This window comes from Typopeltis vanoorti, chromosome 24, assembly GCF_054136105.1.
Source record: "Typopeltis vanoorti isolate ZY-2024b chromosome 24, IOZ_Tvanoo_1.0, whole genome shotgun sequence".
Taxonomy (NCBI): Eukaryota; Metazoa; Arthropoda; class Arachnida; order Uropygi; family Thelyphonidae; genus Typopeltis; species Typopeltis vanoorti.
Genome location: NC_143572.1, coordinates 31505963 through 31530908, shown reverse-complemented (window position 1 = coordinate 31530908; position 24946 = coordinate 31505963). Strand labels below are relative to the sequence as shown.

The following is a 24946-nucleotide window of genomic DNA, read 5'->3' as shown; positions in this document are numbered from 1 at the left end:
TGCAGCCTTTATATAATGATGACAAAATCGACCACATAACTCATACTATTTCAGAAAATTATATATAATTAGGGTTAGTTGTTTTCCCTATTCTCTTCTGGGATGCCAATTAAAAGCATTGTTTGTCTTGGGACACCTGTTTGTTATTAGCTATGGATCGAGATTGGCTATCCTCCAGTTTCTAGGACCAAATTACTTTGCCTATTCCTTTGGGAAACCAAAGGCTTTACTGAATTCATTATTATCTATTACATGTATAACAAATATAACTTTAAAATATTAGAAAGTAATTAAAATGGTAGTTGTATTAGTGAAATTATTCAAAATTTTGAACAGAGATTAAAAAAAGCATATTAATCAAAATTATATTATTCAGACAAACATGTTATACAACAAACATTGATTATTAAACTCTGTACTCGAGAGTTTGCGTAGGAAATATGGTTTGCCAACTAGCGAAACCTTTTCAGAACACATAGCTAAAAGTTATTGGAAATGAAAATACCAAGTTATTATGCGACTTTAAAAGTATCACGGGTAGTCATTTTGAACAAAATATTCCAGACATCACTGTAGTCGGATCACAACATGTGTGGTTTATTGATGTAGCAATACCAAGGGATAGTAGAGTAGAAGAAAAATTAAATTCTGACCAGACATAGGTCAGAATTTAATTTTTCCCGGCTATACTCCCTAACCCAGTACCTGGGGGTATAGCCGGATTCCTTCTTGTAAGGTTGGTAAGGTTGGGCGCAGGGCTAACAACCCTGTCCTGTAAAAACTCAACTTGTTAAGAAGGTCAAATGGAAAATTAGCCGGCGGACTTCACGGAAAAACCTGGACAACATAAAAAGGATTATGAATATTAGTTTGGAAGCTGGAATGTCTTGAGCCTGAACAGACCAGGAACAATGAAGAGAGTCTGTGAGGAACTACAGAGATACAGAGTGCGGATAACAGCATTGCAGGAAGTGAGATTGAAAGGCAGTAGCATATTTGATACCAGAACACATACTATTTTTTACAGTGGAGAAGATCAAAAAGCCTTTGGTACCGCATTTTTAGTTAATAAAAAATGGAAACACTTGGTTCTTGATTTTAGACCAGTTAATGAACGACTTTGTGTACTGAGAATAAAGTTTAAGGTATTAAATATTTTACTTATATGTGCACACGCACCAACTGAAGACTCGTGAAGAAGACAAGATGCATTTCTATGAATTATTGGAGAAGATATATGATCAGGCAGCGAAAGATGGTGTTAAAATGGTTCTATGAGACATGAATGCCAAAACAGGAAAGGAAGAGACCTTCCTTTCCTGTTTTGGCATTCATGAGACATGAGACAAGAGACAGTGCACCCGAAGAAAGTAATGAAAATGGCATGAGACTAATTGATTTTGCAAGTTGAAAAAATATGATCATATGTACAACTTGTTTTCCACATAAAAAAGTACATAAAGTTACCTGGAGATCGGCAGATGGAATAACGGAAAATCAGATAGATGATGTGATGATTGATAGACGACATGCGACAGATATCATTGATGTAAGAAATTTTAGAGGAGCGGATTGTGATACGGATCATCACTTGTTAAGGATTAAATATAAACAAAGGATAAAAAGTAATAAAGTGGATAGAGGAAAGAGAACACCAAGATATGACATTCAAAAATTAAAAGATGGAAAAATCAGACAAAAATATATTGAAAGATTGATAGAAGAAATAAATGAAGAAAATGAGTATGAACATACAAATAATATAACTATTGATAAAAATTGGGAAGGGATTAAGAATAAATGTACTAAAGTGGCTTACGAAGTCCTGGGACTCAGAAACAATGATAAAAGAAATGAATGGTATGATTTGGAATGTAGAAAATGTGTTGAAGACAGAAATACAGCTCGTCTAAAGATGCTTGAAAGGAAAACTCGAGCAAATGAGAATGAATATAGAGAAAAACGAAAACAAGTCAAAAAGATGTGTAGAAGAAAGAAACGTGAATGGGAAAAGGCAAGGCTAAATGAAATTGATATTTTGAAGAATACAGGACAAATTAAGAAAATGTACAATAAGATAAAGGAAAGTAAAGGCGGATTTCAACCCAGAACAAGTTTCTGTAGAGACCATGAGGGAAACTTGCTCAGTGGAAAGGAGGACATTTTGAGAGGTGGACAGAAAAGGTCATGAAGGAATTCCGAATTCCACCTAAACTGATAAGATTAGTTAAAATGACACTCAGAAATACCATGGGTAGAGTGCAAATATAGGGTGAACTCACACCAGAGTTCAGGATTACCAAAGGATTACGGCAAGGGGATCGACTGTCAACAATGCTTTTCAACCTATGCCTTGAAAGGGTAATACGAAATGTAATTATAATCAGAGGTGGAACTATTATGAATAGAAGTCTACAGCATTTGGCTTTTGCGGATGATGTGGGCTGTATTGCAAGGACGGAGAGAAGCCTCTGGGAAGGTTATAGACAAATGAGAGAGGAGGCAAAGAAAATGGGATGGAATTGCAAACAAACGAAACTAAAACAAAATACTTAATTGTTGCCAGGGATAAACAAAAATTTGGAAACAGCCAAAGTTTCCCAGCAGATGAAGAAACCTTCGAACGCGTCCAGCAGTTCAAATATTTGGGTTCAATAATAACAGAACGTAATCATGCGTCAGTTGAAATTACATATAGAATAGCTTCAGCAAATAACTTATTATAGTATTCAACCACTATTAAAATCTAATTTGATTTTGACAAAAAGTAAAATCCAGCTATATAAAGTAATCCTGAAACCTGTACTTTTGTATGGCTGTTAAACATGGACAATGATCCAGAGAGATCAAAACCGATTACAAATATGGGAACGAAAGAAATGGACTTTGGAGTGTGAGGAATAACAAAGAAATAATGGAGAAATTCAAAGAAGTGGATATTATTACTGAAATAAAGGTGAGAAGACTGGGATGACTAGGATACGTTCAACGAATGGGGGATGACCGAACCGTAAAAATGGTCTTCATGTCTGGACCAGGTGGATCTAGGCCCAGAGGATGACCAAAAAGGAGATGGCTTGACAACGTGCAGGATCATTTAAAGAAAATGAGAGTAAAGAACTGGAGGAGCAAGGCACTGAATCGTGAAGAATGGAAGGCTATCCCGAGACAGGCCCTGGTCCTAAATGGACTGTAATGCCAAGGAGTAGTAGTAGTAGTAATATCATAGGAGTGCTAGGAGCAATACCAAGATTATTTATAAAAACAATTGGATACGTGAAGCCTCCCAAGCATAACATTGTCTCAACTCTAGAAAATGACACTCTTAGGCACATCTCAAATTTTACGATATCTTGTCGATTATTTGAAAAAAGTTCCGAATTGGACTCATTTACTAGCCAAAGATTTCATTATTCTATTTGATGTTTCTTGTCGCTTTCTGACTATGAAATCTTGACTGAATATAATAATAATAATGATAATAGGTTTACTAATTTCTAAAGTATTTACATGTGTACAATAAATATCTTGAGTGACATTTCAACGTATTATTTTACAAAGTTCAGCATTAAGTGCTGCATACATAGTTCATTTTGTACATTAGATTTCAATAAATTTAGTTTTAGTTTTTTTTATTCTTATTTTTGTTGAAACATATCTGTTGAATTTGGTGCTGCCATATGTTTCCACTCGATTTTTGTTATTTCCTGATTGATTATTTCTTCGTCTATTATTGTGTCGTGTTGCTTTTCAGATGTGGATTATTGCATGGATATTGTCTTAGTGTGGAGGTCAAGAGCTGTGAAGTATTTCACTTTATGATTGAAGCAACTATTTAGTGGTGCTGGAATGTTTGTATGATCTAAACAAAAAGCAGTGATATTATTTTCGACTATTTCTCCTCTCGTATATGATGTCAAAGTTGGTATTGGGTTATACATGGATAACATCTCTAGGTACTGTACAGTGCTGTTATGGTTTTCGTTTGCAATGTTTATGTTTATATCGTCGATTATCATTAGGTATTCAATTTAGCATAATTCTCGGCGTGAAAGCCAACAATTGAGTTCGTGCAAGAATTTTATCACGTTCAAATTTGGTGGCCTGTACATAGCATTTTGGATTAAGGGGTGCTGTCGATTGGTGGTATTAAGGATTTCGATTCAAAAGATTTCAGCATGTTCAAACTCATAAACAGGTTATTTTATTATTAACTTTTGTTTGGTAACTATTAATATTCCACCAACTCTTTTTGTTTGTTGGTAGGATCTATGGTGCTGAAAGCCTGAAATTTGGAAAGCAGTTGATTTATCATTAGTAACGGATACTTCTTTAGGATCAATATATCAATACCACCGGAGTAATTCTTCGGATAAGCCTGTAACATTAACCAGTGTTTTCAAAAGCTTCTGATGCTAATATACAAGATGGGGAATCCTCTCGTTTGATCTGTGTACAACCACTGGTATATTCTGGTATTATTGCATCTATTTGGTGGTTCACATTCAATTTTTGTTGTCTTAAAGTCATATTTTTTATGTATCTAAGAGTCTTTTGTTTTCACTGTGGCAAGTTATCTATGTCTTCTGAGCTTTTGATTTGTATAGACTTTGAAGTTTGTAACTTCCTCAGGAATATCTTTGCGTCTCTGATCCACAGGAATTGGTAGTTTTTTTCTGTTTTTTCTTTTCTTGATTGTAAAACAGATTCTGGTAGAACAGCGTAAAATACTCAGATACGAAGATTGATGTATTTTCTTCCGATGCGTTCAAATCCTTAGCAAGTTTTTTTTTTCCAGTCCGCTGGCTTTTAAAAAGGAATCTCTTGTGGACTTGCTTTTAAGCCAAACTACGACAAGAGTTTTCAAATGTTTTTTTGCACAAATTGTACCATACCCCATAGGCACTAGATGGATCTACAAGTCTACTTTTTTGTGATTTTTATGTATACATGTAGTGTAATATGAATGGCCGAAATCACCTTGATTGATACATTTCTTCTATGAAAAAAGATATTTAACTATTTGCAAAAAAAAAGTAAAAATGGCTCAACTTGAAGCCCAAAACAATTATGTGTAGGACCAAATCAAATTTTGAAATTTTTATTAGAAATATGCTTGGTAGGTTGCTATAGAGAATATTGGTTCGATCCTGTAATTTTTAGCTCTTCAGCCTGTTGTAAAATAAAAAGTGTAAAATAAAAGGTGTAAAATTAAAGATGTCTGTTGTTATTCTTTGTTAGCAGAAAATATTAAAAATTAAAAGGTGATGAAGAGAAAACTAATAAAAACATATTTGCTAATATTTTTACCTCATATGTTGTGATGATGTTTTTGGAATAAGAACAGCAAATTATAAGTAATACGAGTAAACATAGTGTATTAACCATCACTTTATTCTACAAGTATGTTATATAAAAATAAGTAAAAATGTATACGATAATTTTTAATAAAAATTTATATAGTAGTATAAAAAGTTTTATACAGCAAATATCTTAGCAATAGACGTAGTAAAAATGTAAATTTCATCAAATAACTAAGCTTATTTGCAAAAGTGTAAACATTTACGTATATTACAAATTTCTAAATCTTCCTCTTCTATATACCACACGTCTCTGTGAAGGGGATGCCGGTACACCGTACCTTTGTGTACAGATTAAACGAAGGCTGAAGAAATATAATTTTCATGTTATCGAACAAGCTAGAACACCAAAATCACTAAACTAGAACACCGATTCTGCCATTTTTTCGCCTTTAATTTCTCGCACTATAACAGAGAAAAATCAAAGCTCACTTGATTCATCATATATAGATTTTCAACTTCTTATCGTGACCTTTAACTATAATCATTTTGTACTTCTAATTTTGTACTAATGACTGACCGCTTTTAATTTGAAAGAAATACCTACTTTTATGAATATTCTTTCGCTGGTTCGAGAGTAAAGTATTAAACAACTGCAGTTCCTACGTACTTTGCTATCATTGATAACCAATGCCAATTTTATTGGAGAATAGAGCATTTTTTTAGTTTATCGAGATCCAGTTTTATTTATGAATAAAATAGTCTTAAATTTCTCAATTCTGATACGTGGAGATCTGCAATGTTGTTTAATTCAGTATATTCATCTTCAAGTCATCCGAAAATAGTTGCAAAAAAACTAACGTCATTATATGTATTTTGTTAAAATAACGATGCAATTTTGGGTATTATTTAGACAAAGGATTAACGTTTATTGATAAAAAAAGTCAAATAGCTTACGATAATAGCTTATTGATAAAAAAAGTCAAATATTTCTTGCGTATATCAAGAATATTCTATTTCTTGAAGGCGATGAAGCAATATAATTGGTTAGTTCTAGGTAATGTACACGAACATGTTGATTATCATCAATTATTTTAGTAACTTGCTTATCTTTAACCAAGAAAACTAGTAAGGTGACTACTTTGACGTAAGCACAACCCTCAAATATTTAACTAAATTGTAGTTGAATACTTCGTCAATGCACCATCGTCGTAGATCCTTGAAATCCTAATCCACGGTAAGTAGGATGCAAATGTTTGCTAAGTATATTTGTACTTTATTTATTAAACGAAGGTTGGAGTTTTATTATTAATTAATGTTATCATATTATGCCGTGGACACACAGATTAAGGTAGCTATTAGACGTAACCATTTCTTTTTTCAATTTATGGAATCGTAATGAGTAATGTGAAACTGCAAACGTAAGGAATGAATGTTGATATTCTAAAAGAACCAGAAGAAGGAATTTGTTTGACATCTATGGATTAAGATCTCTGTTATATGTCGTATGCTTACAAGTCCTAAAAGACATTGCTAATATTTATTTGCAGAAAGTAATAGCATCTATTTGACTAAGAAGTTTAAGCTACCTCTCATAATAATCGAGATTGAATTCGATTCTCCTGACGACTAAATAAGAGAGACATGATTATGAATCCTAATTAAATTTAAATAAAGCAAATCAGAAGTAGAAAACGCTGTACTCCATTTGAAGTGAATATCATGGAAGAGAAGATACGTAGTCTAGATTTAGGTGTATTTTCCTAGTGATCCATAAACCAATACAAGCATACTATCGTACATATCAGGTGGGTTTTTTGAGATTGAGAAAACTAAGAATTCTAGTTGCGACTGCGTATTTTCAAGAACTCACCGTATTCAAAAGAGGTTCTTATTTTTCTGATCTCTTCTTGGTGAAAAACGAAAACAAAGATTGAGCACAAAGCTTATGGTGAGTGGAAGTGGTTTGTTGTAATGTAAAATGTAAGAATGCTAGAAGAAACAAAACATACAGCGAGTACATGGTGTCTTCACTCGGTAATTGTCTCGCTTCATCTTTTAAAGTGGACAGTGTCTTTCCGAACCACTCGTGTATCAAAGGATGAAGTTTCTGAATTCTCGTGCAGTGAATGTTTGAAAATCTTTATATTAAATGATTCATATTATCATATAATGATGCTCAACTATGGGGGAGAATTGGTTGTTAAAGAAATGCATAAGTTATGCAATGAAATATGGAGATTAGGGTATGCCCCAGAAGAGTAGAAAAAATCGGTCTTGGCTGTTCTTTATAAGAAAGGCATTGTTTTATTTATTATTATTGTTATTTATTTATATGTTGGGCCCATATATACGAGAGGATGACTGATCAACCTGTGGTACTTTAGTACCGTATATGGGTAGTGGGATGGGAAAGTAGAAACTTGTTGGCATTCGATTTAAAAGCCTGTATGTTGTATTTCTTAGGAAATACATCAGGCGGAAGACTGTTCCACAGCGCTGCAGTAGCAGGGATGAATGAGAAGGAAAAGAAACCTGTTCTGTGGGTTTCAAAGTGTACTGTCAAAGTATGTTGGGCGGCAGCTGTACGTGTTGCAATGGGCTTAGTACAGAGTGGGGGAATTATTGATGCTGTTTCAGATGAACATTTTCCATGAAAATATTTATGGAATATACAAATTGCAGAGACTAAACGTCTACGTGAAAGTGGGTGGAGTGAGTTTGTGAGGGATTAGTCATTTATCAGTCTGATTGCTCTCCTCAGTATTGAGTCAAAGCATTTTGAGGAGCTTTTAGCGGCCCAACTCCAAACGTGAGAACAATATTCAATAGCTGGGCGGATTTGTGATTTGCATAAGGTTAACAGCTGTTTTGAAGTGAAGTAACGTCTTGAACGAAAGAGAAAGTTTTTTGGAAGCTGAGGATGCAATGGCTGTGATGTGTTTATGCCAGGAGAGGCCTGATATCATGGTAATTCCGAGAAGAGAAATTTCATCTTGTTTGGGCATTTGAGTATTATCAAAAATAATACTTGGGGAAAATGGTTATTTTTTGTGAGAAATAAGACAGAACTGGGTTTTACTAGCGTTGAAGTTGACAAGGTTTTCTGAGCCCAATCAAAGGATGTTTTGGAGGTCTGTGTTAAGGGAAGTTGTGGTTGATGTCCTGTGGGTTGAAGCGAGTTGTGTAGGGTAGGTCGCTTAATAGCTAGGTGCCTTCAAGTTGTAAGAGTTGAGAATTTATGGTTTTCTACATCACTTTGGATAGGATTGAGGTGAGTGAGATAGCGCAGTTGTTAGATGGCAGCGATTTGTCACCCTTTTTGGGAATGGGTTGAATATAGGCCAATTTCCAGGCTTTGATATATATATATATATATACATATATATATATATATATATATATATATATATATGTATATATATATATACACACACATATATATATATATATATATATATATATATATATATATATATATATATATATACCAGTGGAGTAAGAGAGTGTGTACAGATGGCATGGAATAGGAGTCAATTCTGCTGCACAGACATTCAGGATAATTGGAGGAATGCCGTCAGGGCCAGGAGACGTTTTTGTGTCTAATTTTGACAACATGCTTATGATCTCTTTCTGGCAAAAGGATACAGGCAGCATTTTATGTTGGGCAGTTGGAATGACTGGGGGTCATTTGCCATTGTCAGTTATGCATGCATCGGAGACAAAGTGTGAACCCAGGAGATTAGCTTTTTCTGTTGGTGATGTTGCAATTGAGCCATCTGGGTATGATAGGGTTTGAAGTAGTGTAGGGAAAAAGTTGCGACCAATTGCTTTGGCAAGAGACCAAAAGGCATGGCTACTGCTAGGACAGGCTGCAAGTTTCCTGCTTTTTGCTAGTTCAAACTCTGTTTTGGAATCATTGATAATTTTTTTGCATCTGTTTTGGGCTTCGGTATAGGTACTGAAGGAGGTTGGAGTTCTTAATTTAAGCCAGTTGTGGTATGCCTGATTTTTCAATTGCACAGCCTTGGTACATATTTTGGAAGTTTGGATAGGGGACGGCAGTTCAGAGAAATGTGAGGAATATATGTTTTCATGCCAGTGAGGATTACTTCGGTGATATGTTAGGTGCATATATTTGGATTGGAAGACTGCAAACAATAGTCCAACCATGGGAATGAAGCATAGTACTCAGGGAGGCTGTCCCATTTGGCACTGTTATAATGCCAAACTACTCTTGGGCAGGTGTGACTGTGCAAGCGTTGTTGCATGGGGCAGGAGATGAGCACTAAATTGTGGTCAGAATTACCCAGGGGGCTTACTACATTCACTGTATATTTGGAAGGGTCATTGGTAAGGAAGAGATCTAGGGTATTTGGAGAGTGATTTGGGTTATCTGGTATTCTGGTCGGCTTGTGAACAATTTGTATAAAGTCGTTGGTGATGGTAAATATTTCAGCCTCTGCCTGCAGGAGCAGTACAACTGGGCATTAAAATCACCTAGGAAAATGATTTTATGGGCATTAAAATCACCTAGGAAAATGATTTCACTATTGGGAGAGTGGGACTGGAGAAAATCAACTTTTGAGGAGAGGAAATTAAAGAGCTCGGAGTGGTTGGTGGTATTAGTAGAGCGGTGTAGTCTGCAGATGAATTTGACTGAGTGGGGGAGGGATATTTTTAACAAAGAAGGTCAAAGTTGGGCGATTATAGGTTAGGTGCTTTCTGGCAGGGTATGTCAGAGCAGATATATGCACACACCACCCTTGGATCAAAATGAGTTAAATGGTGTATAAGTTGGATGGTTGAGATGGATAGTACTGGGAGAAAGTGAAATTTGAGTTTCTGTTAAGAAGAATAGGTGGCGTTTGGTTGACTGCAGATGATAGTGGGCGCTACTGAGGTTGGAGTTGAGACCAGAGATGTTGGTGTAATGGATATGCAAGAGTCTGTCGGGCATGGCTTTGACCGCAAAGGTCTTGCACGTTTCCTATGCAGTGCCTGCATACTAGTCTTCTTGGTGGCTATTTGTGGCATCACTTGGTTTTTGCACTAGTTTGGTTTGTTTGTAGTCTATAGTTCAGCTGTTGTCTCTATTTTGGCGTTTTTCTTCTAGCTGTCTTCGGAGTTGGTGTTTTTGTTCCCTTTGTGCAAAGGTTACATCAGGTTGAGCATGTATACGCGATTGGGGACAACTCTCCTTTAACTTGCTATTTATCGCCGTTATTAATTTGGATGTGTTTGTCGGTGTTAGTAGATCACTTTCACGAGACGTGGAAAGTTCGTTCTGTCCTTTCTTTTGTTTATGGTACCGAAACGACGACATTTGATGATATTCCTGGGATCGAAGTTGCATTCACCTGCTAGTTTGCTAACGTCTTTTAAAGACTTACCGTTTTCCTCGGGAAAGTTCAGAATAACGGCGTTGAGTTTTCAGTTTTCGGACTCGAGCGAGACGTGTACCATTGATGCGATTAAATCTCGTAGTTCTTTAGCGGGTACAGATGCATTTGCGATCGACCGCTGGTCGTCGAGTATCTCGAGCTTTGTTTCCAACTTTCGGATTTTGGACGAGAAAGTATCGATCGTGTTGTTAAGGTGTTGTTCGAGATTTTCAACTCGTTTGCCTAGATTCAGCAGCTGTTTAACAGGAGGAAGGCACATCGAAGAGAAAAAAGGCTGGTTCATGGTAAAAAGATTGAGCGCCGATTCATCTATTTTTGCACAGGAAGTATGTAGCCAGTTGCAACAGAAAACGCACGATATACCTTTTTTCCTTTCGGTAACTTTGAATTCGCTACTGCGGCATTTCGCAGTTGAGAATCCAAAGTTCGTGTTGTCTTTCGATTTGTTGGCTATCGACTACGCTACGCTGACCGGACTCGAAGTAATCTTTCGTTGTTGGGCTTTGTTGCGCCATCTTTACTTCGCACAGTAAGCATAGTGGGCGCTTTCACGTGGCTGTTTTTTTAATTGTAAAAATAACTGATATGAAGGACTGTGGGTACTTAAGTATCCTCTTAGCATCTGTTTTCCGTTTATTGGTTATTTTGCAGAATTTGCAGAATGCACTAATTACAGAACTATTGCACTAATGTGTTGGCAAAGTGCTGATGAAAATACTTACAGAACGTCTGAAGGATCATATGGAAGTATATCTTCCTAATGAGCAAACCGAATTTCGAAAAGATCGAAGTACAGTGCAACAAATACTAGCACTAAGACTAATAGCAGAGAAAGCTAGAAGAAAGAACAAAAAGATATATTGCTGTTTCGTGGACTTCCAAAACGTATTTGATAATATTGACCAAAATATAACATGCGCTGTCTTGGAATCCTATGGTGTGGACAATAAATTGATCCGCCTGTTGAAAGATATAAACAACCAAGCACAAGCAACAGTCAGGATAGGAGGTGTGACTGGAAATTAGTTTGCCACCAGTGAAGGAACAAGACAAGGGTACCAATATCACCAATCATCTTCATCACACATCTGAGAAGGACACTAGATAAGATCAAAGAAGAAGGTGGAGGCATTTCAATAGATGGACTGAGAATAAACTACCTCTTCTTTGCAGATGACATCGTCCTGATTGAAGAAGATGTAGCAAGGCTGTAAACAGACATTGCAAACAGTATACACAGAAGGAAAACGTTATGGACTGAATGTCAACTTTGAAAAAATCTGAGAGCAGGAGTTACCAAACAAAATTACAATTGAAGGATTTAAACTGGGAAATGTGGAACACTTCACATATCTTGGATGCCACATGATGCATGAATTGAACCCAAAAAAGAGGTTAAAATTAAAATAGCCAGAGTAACAGCTATCTTAAAAGCCATGGACAAAACATGGAAGAGGATGCCTGGGTACTCCTGAGAGAATCTGAAAAGAAGAGGATATTAGCATTCGAGAGGAAGTGCTATAGAAAGATCTTGAGGATAAGCTGGATCCAGAAATTAAAAAATGAAGAAATCTATTGACGAATACAACCAAAAGAAAATCTGATACAGAAAATAATCAAAACGAAACTACGTCTATTTGGCCATATATGTAGAACGAACGATGAGAGAAAATTAAAAACGTTGCTGTTTGGAATGATTGAAGGAAAGAACAAAAGAGGAAGACCAAACAGAGAATGGGGCGATGATATTGTCAAATGGTGCGGAAACTCTGTACACAAACTGAGTCATCTTGCGCAAAATAGAATGCAGTGAAAGAATCGTATCAAGATGGCATCAGACACCTATGGCCGTTGAACTAATGGTTGTCGTTGATTGATTGATTATCAGGCAGGCATCAAACCGTCATTCTGATTATTAGAAATATAAAGTGGTGTAAAAAAGAGTTTACACAACTTTATATATGTATCATTAGATAAACGTTTCTCTTTGATTACCTTCATAACCCATTACTAATGTACAACGAAAATTTCATGCGTAATGTTAATAGTAAATGCTGTTACATATCATTTTGGTTCTTTTTATGTTTTGCAGGTTCTGTGTTATAGAAGGTCGATTGCTAGGGAATTCACAATATTGTTATAATTCTTATCTTTATCATCCTTATTATTCTGTCCTTGTATATTCACTTCTACTATTATGTATTTTCCTTCAATGTTAATTAATTAGAAGGTGTAAGATATAAGAAAAACGCATGAAATCGAAACGACATAAATACTAACGAAAGTCAACATTAATCACATATTATCTTCTCTCGCAATAATTATAAAGCGATTGTAATGAAAGTGCGATTCTCCCTACAACGAGTATTCGATTTGCCATTTATGAGCATAAAAATGAATACTTTTAGAACTTCCCTGGTGCTAAACCAGTCTTTCACCATCCAATCTACTTGGTTAATTATAAGATTTCGCGATGTTAGATGGAACGCTTCGGGATATGTTATTAAATTGCTCGTATCCTCTGTACAATTTACGTGATTTGGGAAATAAGAAATCAAAATTCTGAAAGAACAATATACCCTGCCGTTTATCACGACTTCGGGTAACTAATATTGAGATCCAGGTTCTCGAAATTATTAACATCGATAGGGCAACAGTGAAAGCTGTAGATGTGCGATTTAGTATTTTGTAAATAACGTTTTTTAGGTAGAATTTAAATGAAAAAAATAGATTCGAAAGGAGAGACACAGTAATTAATAAGATCCAACAGAAATCATTTCACCAACTAGTAACAGGGAGGAAGAAAATTTTGACTAAGATGATCAACCAAAACAGCACTTTGAATTAATTACTTAATTATATTTACATATTTATATATCTAATTAATTAATAAATTGGATACGTTGATTAGAGTAGGATTATTTCTGTTATTAGAAAAATAAAAGAAGATCCACTAACGCCTTTTATTCTTCATAGGAAATAGACGAGGCTGTTTTAATCCTATATAACATTGGAGCCTAAGGGGGTGGGAAGGGGCAATTCAATCTCCACGGGTAGCTATTCAAAGATAACGTGCCAATGACTATATTACTCATTATAAACGGAATTCGGTGAAATTCGAGGAGTCAAGTGCCGCCATCTCGTGATCCCTAATCCTAACACAACATATTTATCTGAAATATTGTGAGTGCTAAGGTCGATTTTCTGGACTTTATGGGACGAAACACTCGTGTTTACTTGTGAAAAAAAACCGAATCGCTCGTTCCCAAGATCGACTAACTCCGGAAGTGATTGAAGAAAGGATCAGAAAAAGTTCCTCTAATTAGAGACTAGAATCGAACTGAAAACGGCTTTCCTCGGGGAGGAACTCGCGCAGTGGATGCAAACTTTACTTCTGGAGAGCAGAAATATCCTTTTTTGAAATAAAATTCACTGACGCATTTTATTACCTGTAGGGCTTTGGAGAGAGAGTTTTAGTTCAATTTAACTTTTGGAGACTGAGGAGGAAGCCTCCAATAATTACTAATTTACACACAAAAGAAACATTTCTGCTAATATATAATGATGATACTGAAAATAACAAAAATCACTGAATTTTGAAAATTCAACAGAAGTTATATTTTATGGTAAAAGGTATAATTAGAGCTAAAATAAACTTAATTTTTGGTTTATTTGTTTTCATTTGTATCATTTTACGATGATCAGTTTCTGTTATTTTGTTTTCTTAATTTCCCCACTAATTCTTTAATTTGACAGCGATTTCTTCATTTGGCAGAAATCCAATAGTATTTATAGCGCGTATTCGTTGCAATTTAATTGACTATTTTGATTCCTTGAGATAGCGTTGTTCGCATGTCATTTTCTATTAAAAGAAGGAATCTTGTAGCAGGTTTGATTATCGATAGCAGAAGAAACTTGGCAAGTGACCAGAAAAAAGCATTCGTGTTTTTTTTTTTTTTTTTCGGTCCAAAGGAAGCCTTCAGAATTGCAGGGTTTAGAGGAACTCAGGAACATTTTTATGATCTCATTATCTACGTTCACCACGTCCATCAATTGGACGTGATGAACATAGCTAATGAGAAGGTGAAGGTGAACTTAACGTGAAGGTGAACTTAACGTGAAGGTGAACTTAACAGAGCAATACGCCCTCCTGTAATCTTATTTGCAACGCAAGAATAATAAAGATGATAAAAGATGGTATGAGTGAGTACTTAGCAACTGAACTCGTGTCAATAACTGCCTTCCACTTGTAAAATCAAGAACATACTTGTAGCAAGTATGTTCTTGATTACACAATTTCATTTGATATAGAATTTTATTTGATCAAGGAAATCCTATAACACTTGAATATGTCTTGATAATCGGATGATTTTGATTTATTTTTAATCTGCTGGAACATATGCATTTGCCACATATGCAAGCATAGAAAACGTAATAGTTAGCATTAAAAATTCTACGCGACATAAATTAAGTATACGAAATGAAGAGATGAAGATTATTAGCCATTACCTTCACATTTAAGGAGTAAGTATCATTATAGATTTCGTCACTTACAATATTTAATGGCATGCGAAGTTATCATTAAATGAGAAGTAATCATCCTGTAGCGTGTTAGTAATCACATTCTTCTTATGTGATTACTCTTCAGTAATCACATAAGAAGGAGGTTATTTCAAAGGACACTGATGAATAACCGTGGAAATAATTAAAGAAGAGGCAAGAAGTAGAAACTGATGTGCACACACACACACACACACAAACACACACACACACACACACACACACACACGCGCGCGCGAACACTTTTATAGGATTTGTCCAATGGTAGGTGACATAAACAGAATGATCTCTGTTGATTGACATTGTAGGATGCATACTGGAGATACTATATTAGCAGAGAGCTTTCCAGTCAGCAAAGAAATTAACTTTTACTTCAACTTTAAAACGAACTGAATAGAATGACAATTTGAAGACAAATATTTATCACCATTCTAACTTATAGATTGTAGAAGCAGTAATGTTCATTCCGGAATCCAGATAACCGTAGAACAAGAGAGTATAAAGATAGAATCAGAACATTTCTGAAGTAGAATCAGAACATTTCTGAAGTAAAATCAGAAGAATTGGAAAAAATATCAGAATCAGGTAAGTATGTAATTTAAACCAAATCATTTATTATAATGTTACATAAAGGTACTATTGATAGTTTCGAAATGGTAAGAAGAAATCATCAGGTCATAAAGAATAGAATGTTTGTCGGCAGCGATGGAATAGCATTATCGGAATGACAAACGCCTAGAAGTAAGTTTAGCAAGGGATCAGAAAGCTTGACGCAGTTTGGTCATAATGCAAATATCCCGTGGTATACTATTTGAATCAGTTATATTCAAAAGTATTTGAAATTTTGAAATTCAGTTCTAAATTGCATTCAACACTTTCAAACCTTTATTAAAATGAAAAAAGGAAGACGGAGATTTCCATTAAAACCAATTACTATATTCTTGATTAATTTTTATCTACCCATAACACACACATTACCAAGCCAGTGATTTAGATAAGAGACTAGAATTTAATTTGGAATCAGAAATGAAGTTCTACACCAATGACAATTGGCGCATTGATTCATTCAGTGACTATTTTTGAATCAGGAGACTGAAAAAATAGTCCGATCAAGACCTTGGGGTACAGAAATCAAAAGATCATCTAGTGATTCTAGCAGTTTCAGATAAGATGTGGATGAGTGCCCATCTGGATGTGCGTATTATCCAGGAGAGAGGAAAACATCAAAAGTAAAGCCAGTCATGTAAATAATAAGCCTTCCTTTTTTGCATTTGAGGTAATTTTAATTAATATAATCAAATAATAAGTAAACAATTTTATGATAATCCCAAACATGAATACTTGCTAACTACTATAACTAATATTGTAGATATACCAATTAAGCTGAATTGAGAAAATAGTCTCCAGTCAACATATTAGTTCATATTGCTTCAGATTTCCATATTAAAATCATCTATTAAATTAAACTGCTACATTAAAAGAGCGCCACCTAACCTCCAAGCTACGATCAGCTACATAATGGATGTTTTCCATAATACCTTTGAATAAATGCAAATAGCTTGAATCATGTAGTATTAAAATATATGTGACTAGTGGTGAGCTATAAGGGGCTCGCGGGGGCTCGCACGAGCCCTTTGTTAAATTTTTCTCAATTTTGTTTACTTTATTATTTTTTCGAAAAAAAATATTTTTTTTTTTTGAGACATAAAGCGACAAACCCATATGGTACCCTAACAAAAATTAGTCTATTCAGCAGTGTATAGATTATTTGGAATTATTGTTACACCTCCTCTATAACGAATGCGCCCAAGTTTGAAAATAAAATAAGCGCATGCGCGCTATCTTTACCCTTCACCGTTCTGGTAGCCAATCGTATGGTAAAACCAGTAGCCAATAAAATGTTTTATAAACGATTTCATTCTTATTATATTTTGATAGTTAAATAATGTTTTCCTTACGTAAGATAAATTAATACAGTTGACTGTGTGCAAATATTTCATATTTAGATCATGAAATATTTGTTTGAAAATGATAGCCTTTAGAGGTTGATTGGCATCTCATACTTTTTTATTGGAATTTGTACACAAGCTGTATTAATAAAAGTTTTTTTTTTTTTTGCTCAACGATGCGAGCCTTTTGTTAAAATTTCCATAGCTCACCACTGTATGTGACTAATTAAGCAAATCCTGCATTATTCCAGAAAAAAATGCAGTATTTATCACCTTTGCTAATAAGATGTTATTGGCGATAACAAGAGTTCTTCCAATGAAACAACATTTATTTAATTAACTAAAGCATAGCTTCTTCAATCACCAATGGAACTTCAAATTTATCTCCATCTGATTTAAATGTTTTATGGAAGAACGCTCATTGCATTTACGGATACTCCCATAGGGCTTATCACCTTCATTTTGAAAGCGTCTATGACGTAAATAAAGTATTTATTAAAATATTATAATGATGTAGTATAATGGTCTATCGCAGTCGAGCATTATAATACATACAAGGTAATAAGTGAATTTATGGATTACAATATATAGTCAATAATACGTCATTGAGTCTAATTTGACACTGACTTTTCGTTACCATGGCAATAAGATGGAGACTTATACAGCACAACTACAGTAAAAATGGTTTACAACACTTACTCGATTAACCTTGATTAATGAAAAGAAATAACTAATAGCAGAGTCATTATTGTTGAGGGCCTCTGAATAATTTTGTCATAGTATATTTAAAAAGAAATCGGAAAGAAATTCTAAGGATAGAGAACGGTATTCTCTGCTGAGTGACATAGAAAAGTGTCGACGGAAAAGAAGTGATAAATAAACTACATTACCTTGAAATAAGAACATCACAAACAGAAAGAAATTAGTACTAAAACCAAAGAAAAAATGCTTTTCACAACATGGAAATCCTTGAAAGAAAACTAAATGAATGTTAATGGAGTGACTATTCTAAATGCAGGGAGTCTCCGTGGCACAGTGGTATAGACGAGCCCTTTGTGTATAATTAAATTTGCATTGCCAAAAAGATTTCATTAATATACGAGGGACGTCCAGAAAGTAAGTTCCGTTTTTAAATATTTCCTCTACAGCGCTGCAATCGCAATGGTGCGCATGCGTGCTGAGTTTGTTGATTCCTTAGCAAGGCGTTGTTGCCGTTTTCAGACATTCTCACAGTGCGTACGCTTCTTGGTGTGTGTTCTATAATGTCTAAGAAAATCGAATCGCCCGCCGCATGTGAAATTAGGTCAGTTATCTGTTTCTTGAATGCGAGGAACGTTAAAGCAGCTGAAAATCATCGGCAAATTATTGAGGAGAACACACAATGAGTGATTCAGTGGGAATCACTCGTTCCATCATCCCCCCATATAGTCCTAACCTCGCGCCAAGCGACTTTCACCTTTTCAAACATCTGAAATCTTTCCTTGATGGCCGGTGGTTTCCAGACGACGACGAGGTCAAAGAAGCAGTCAATACGTGGTTTGCGTCACAGGCTGTAATCTTCTACAACGAAGGTATACAACTTCTGGTTCCCCGTTATGATAAGTGCCTGAACAATGGCGGAAATTATGTAGAAAAGTAGTGAAAGATGTCTACTTTAATTTCCAATAGAGGTTTTTTTTTTTTTTTTTTTTTTTGTAAGTGTATTTTTGTCTCTCTGACAGCCCATCGGAACTTACTTTCTGGACGTCCCTCGTACCTTATATAAATTGTCTGTCATTATTAAACTATTCGTTTGGTATGGTATTTTTTGTTGTTGTAGAGAGACAGAAAGATAGACAGAGACAGAAACAGAAAGAGAGAGAGAGAGAGAGAGAGAGAGAGAGAGAGAGAGAGAGAGAGAGAGATTTATTGTCTCGACAATCATCTCCTGTTATAAATTTGATGTTTTTAAAGAAAGTTCTTGATCAACACCTATATATAAATTATTTAAAAAAAACTCGAATTTAAAGAAATTACGAAACCTTATTTTGATTTAAAAATGAAAAAGAAAGAAAGAAAGAAAAGTGTCCTGAATGAACATAATTCTACGCACTAGAAAAGGAGATAAAAATCCACATTCGATCTGTCCAGTTTGATAATACTTCACTAAAACGAAATGAAATTAAAACTGTTAATGTTAAATATAAACGAAATGAATCAAATAAAAAAAATAAGAACAATCCGCAGACTACCCACAATACTTTAGATTTACAACTTTCGTGGGCGAAAGTTGCATAAAAATCTAAATTTAAGGCACCTTAGTTTTTTAATTAGTCACAATTTTCCGTTTTTTTATTTAGAAAATATGGAGTCCAGGAATTTGATGTTTATATTGGATTCAATCTTCAAAAACCCAGGTAAGGCTAGCTTAAATTTTAAGCATATTTTTATAAATTATAAAATATAACTTATTTGTGTTTCAGCAAAATATGTCATATAATGAGTGAATCGAATATTTCTTTGAGCGGAATCACAAACCACGTTTAAAAAAGTTTTTTAGGAATTTTCATTTTCATTTCATTTTCATGTTTGCATAAAAAAAGTGCCATTTTTATGCAAACAGCTACATTCTTGAACAAAAAAAAATTGTAACTTGGGAACAAACACTATCATCAGCTAAACGGTAGATTTGGATGTGCAGCCAGTACGAATTGAAAAGAACAGAGTAACTGAAAGAAACAGAGTCCCGTGGACGCTCCACATAATTCCTTCAAAATGCAAAAAGACCGGGTTGGTCGACAGTTGTAGCCATTAGGTTTATCCGAAAGTTTACATCGATACTTGAAGATTATGTAAGTTTGTTGATTTTGGCCTTTTTTTTAAACTATTGTGAAAGTGCTCATAATTTGTGTGCAATTATTCCTAGGTTTAATATATAGGCAGACAATTGGCGAAAGGTAAACTAATTAGTAATTTTATAATGCCATATGACATCAAGATAAATGTTGCTCTTGGCCTGTTGCTCCATTTTGAGGAGAAGTATACACGAGGTTGTGGTCTGACGTACCTAGGTGAACATTCAACAGTCACTGTTTGAGGAAATAGAAGTGCTCAGAGAGTCTTTAAGGTTTTCTCTATTCTGCTACGCACTTTAACATCTCGTGCAGCGTTTGAAAATCTGAAAAAATCTCAGATTCTGTTATGGGAAATGTGGGTGTGGCAGTGCTTACTGGAAGTGGAAATTTTGGTAGTTGGACTAAAATCACATATGTGGCTCTGGAAGGTTTGCCTTCTTACACGTGTAATAGTCTCCGGGAGTCGTAGTGACACTTGGAATACACTGTAATGGATTTGTTACTAGATGTCGCTGCTCATACTATCTAAGTATCATCATAATGCTGTTACTCGCTCACCTCCAGAACACACAGAATTGGACAATGGCTCCAAGATTATCCATTATCTATGCATGTTGTGTTACAAACTTTATTATACTCTTCTGATTTTTATTTATTTATTTATTTACATAGAGTTCGTTGTATAACGTAACTGTTGCAGACATCATAAGTTTCTTGCGAAATCAGCGGAGCTTTTTACAATAGAAAAACATATTCTGAATCAAGAGCCAAGAGGCTATTTTTCCGGTAGCGTAATCCTCATTATTTTAAAGCCGGATAAGAAACTCGGAGATCGAAATCTAAGAGTTTCATGCCGAAGAACTATCGGCGAGTCCAAGCGTAAGTCATCACCCGGGTAGTACAACACTAGGGCAACTCGTTGCAAAGGTGAAGCACGCTCCATCACTATCCTTAATAATATTTTCTCCTAATGTAAAACGCAGTTCCTAGGAGATGTATTACTGTTTTACATTATGAGGAGAGGTCACTACCCAGACCGGTTTCGACCTTTATTGAGGTCTCATCAGTGAGTAGGTAGACCTGGAATACCAAGGTTTAAGTGAACCAAACTTACATATACCCCTACTAACGAATTGCCAGACCGCGGTACCCGTATATTATTATTACTACGATTATCTGAATCACTTTAACGTCTACTTATGTAAACAGAACAGCTTGATTTCATGCTCATTAACGTAGTGTAGATAGACGAAAGGACAGTAATTCACATGAAAAACTGACTCTCATCCGTTCGAGACAGCTTAATCAAGGGCGCCTTCTGTTACAACTGCAGTTTTATTGTCAAAGTAATTTTTGAAGCGACATTTTTTTTTCATTTATTGCCAAAACTGCATGGCTTTATTGCATTGCCTACAACTAGGTCAAGTATGTTTTATAGTCACACTGGAAATCCATGTTTCTGGAAGCATACCGTATTCCAGTTAGGAGGAAGGTGGCTTGGGAATGGCTACATGTTGTCCATGATATCCATCAGAGGCCATGGTTCTAAAACCTTACCGCCACATAATAGAACTTTAAGTTCTAGTATGTGGTTAAGGCTGGTTTTAAGATAAACTGGATTGACAAAGCGAATCCAATACGTTTTTAAGAATTTTTGAAATACGACTAAATTTAAACATAGTATACAATGAATTTTTAAGTTAATGCTTTTTAACACATTTTTTTCCTTTCATGCGCTTGGACATGGTTTTAAATTGACGCATATTCCCATATTTAGTTTTGTATTCTATAAACAAAGCATTATATTTTGCACATCTAATTAGATTGCGATTTTGTTTTTTCTAGATGAGAGCATAAAGGCCTATCCCTTAATGAACAACTCAAATGCGATATTTCTCATCGCCCTCGGCTATGTGTTGGTTTCCAAAGTTGTCGGTCCTGCGCTAATGAAACGCACGGTTCCGTTCAATTTACGGTCCCCTATGGTGATATACAACATTGTCATGGTTGTCGTGAATGCAGCAATGACACTGGAAGTAAGTTTTCATATTATTTTATACTATAAACTGTATATTAAACTCTCTTTAGTCAGAGAGTTTAATATACTGGGAGGGCCAAAAAATACCATCCCTCTTTCCGTAACGTGAAATAATTTAATATTATTAATATATTAAACAAACAAACAAACAAATGAAGACTATAAATATTTTGTTTTTAATGGATTTTGTAGTTTGGTATGTACAGGATGGCCATAAAATAACTTTTCCTCTTTGGAGGCATCTGTAGCTAAAACCAATGAACGGAATGAGACCAAATTTTATATTGAGACTTTTGAAGGCATGGGAAGATGATTTCAGCGAAAAAAAAATAGTACAAAAAATCGCAGGTAGGGGAAATTTTGGCGCTGTCGGAGCCAAAAACAAGCGGATAATTACATTAAGGTAAAGTAGGACTCAATATGCGTCTCTCACGTACGCACAGTAAAATTTGCATAATCCTTTTTACCTGCGTTTACCGCAAATATTTAACTGCTTTCGGCGCTACCAGAGCCAAAATTTCCCCTATCGGCGACTTTTGGTACTAAATCTTTTTTTCTCGAAATTAATCTCCCCATGCCTTCGAAACTCTCAATATAAAATATGGTCTCAATCCGTGTATTAGTTTTAGCTACAGGTACCTCCAAAGAGGGAAAGTTAATTTATGGCCACCCTGTATATTTTGGTTGTTTTAAACCGAATAGGTTTGATTGATTAGAATCTCGCTCTTCATGGGGTTGCGTTGGGTTGTTCTACATTCATGCCAGAGCAACTAAGGCTATGTTGAGGCTAGTGCATATTATTTCTGTTAAACACGTTTGTCCTTCTGACCAATTTGTCTATTAGTAGAATAATATATCCTCTCCACTTACGTATTAGACTAACTAACTCATCATCAGTCGAAAATAGCTTACTGCATCGTACACGAGCTTATAACTTAGGTAATTTTTACGAAGGTACATAATAGATACCTTCAGATTCGATGGCTCTCTTGTTCAGCAGATATCGTCTTTTGGTAATAGAGTTTTTACTAACTAGTGAAACTAACATCTTGCTTAACTAAATACCAGGTGACTTCAAAAAATTCTTCAAATAATTCTGTCCTTTAATACGTTTGCGAATTATACAATCGTTGGTACTATACCATGTGCTTCCAACCGTGCTTCTAACTGGGTGAAATTGCCTTAAAATGCAAAGGAAAAATGAATCCAATTATTAATTTCGATTGTCTGCATTATCCAATATATACTTTTTTATTTTTTTCTACAGTGTATATCTATATTATTACTGGAATATAGGGTATTCTTTTGCGCCTCAGTTAGCCAAAAACATCCTGGTGGACATGAAAGGGTAAGTAAATTACTTGGTCTAAGAACTATTTTAAAAGATAATATTTTGTCTTAATGAGACTCAGTTTATATATCACATTAGCATTTTAAAAATAATATTTAAAAATTAGACGCAATACCTATAACAGTTAATCAATTTTACCATATTATTTAATATAGCGTTAAAGTTTCATACTATATAAAGTTATATATTTCTGGAGAGTGTAACTTTTAATGTGGCATATCGCTGCCATATTGAATTTCCGTCTGTTTCTCCCTTGCGTTCTCTGTATCTTATCGGGAGACTTCTTTATGCCAGTTGCTAATGAAAAGATCTGAAATAAACATTTTACTTTTATGATGAAATGATTTTAGTGCAGTGAAATATTAGCCTGAAAACAAACTTAAGATTATTAGGAAGTCAAGGACTTATTGAGCGAAGCCGTAGCTCACCCACCAGCTGTGCTTTCTCTTAAACTCACTGACACCAAATGCACCCACTACTTCAAACATAACTTCCACAGATTCCTCTTGTTTTTCTCCACATCGGTTGATAACCTATAACACTCTCTTACAGGGTTCCGAATCTCTGCATATCATCTCTCTTTCTCCTGGATACCAGCGTCTACAGTCCACGTACTCTTAATCTGTCCTTGTAATCTTCATTCCGTAATCTCGATATCAACCTTATTACTCTTCTTCGCACCCTTTCCACAGCTTCTCCTCCTCTGAACTGATGAGACCAAACCTGTGCACAGTATTTCGGGTATGCTCGTATCAAGACCTTGTAAAGAGGAAAATGGCTTCCTTTTCCTTATATGTTCGTTTATAATGTTCGTATCAACATCATAATTGTTCTCTGAGTTTATTTCCAATTTTTACAATGCGATATTTGAACTTCAATTTCCTAATAGACCATGACTCCAAGATCCCTATCCACATCGGTGTCTAGTAGCGCAACTCTACACTACGAGTACAATATGCCGTTGGAAATCTAATTGCGCTAAGGCGCACAACTTTACACATAAATTGAATTGACAGCCGTTATCATTTTCCTACACTTGAATCCTATTCAATTCACTCTGTAAATGCCGCATATCAATAACCTATGTTGATCAATCTATACATTAATAATATTGGGAAGCACATGACAGGAAATGTTCAGTTATTTGCTGATGATGGAAAAAAATCGTTCGAGAACTAATCTTAGGAGTACACAAATGATCACTTTAAATCTGTCGATCTACATTCCCATATTCCTTTCTGATACCTATCCGTCAGCGACCCAGTTATCCAAATTATCCGTTTTCTCCAGTTTACGAAGTAGGCTTTCATGGGATATCCTATTAAATGCCTTAACAAAGTTCAACATCGTAGTGTATCCACCCATTACCCTTGTACAATGGAACTAGCATGCATTTTTTCCATCTATTCTGAGCTGCGACTTCAGTTATACATACATGTCAAAGACCAAACCAATTCGGCTGAACATTTCTTTGGCACATTCTCATGCTGATATTCGATATGATCTTAT

The 24946-nt window shown here is 35.1% G+C and overlaps 1 protein-coding gene across 1 annotated transcript in view; it reads left to right on the top strand.

Annotated features, from left to right (window-relative positions):
• Positions 1–24946, top strand: part of LOC150093076 (very long chain fatty acid elongase 7-like) — a 124439-nt gene that overhangs the window by 84410 nt on the left and 15083 nt on the right. The window lies entirely within an intron of this gene.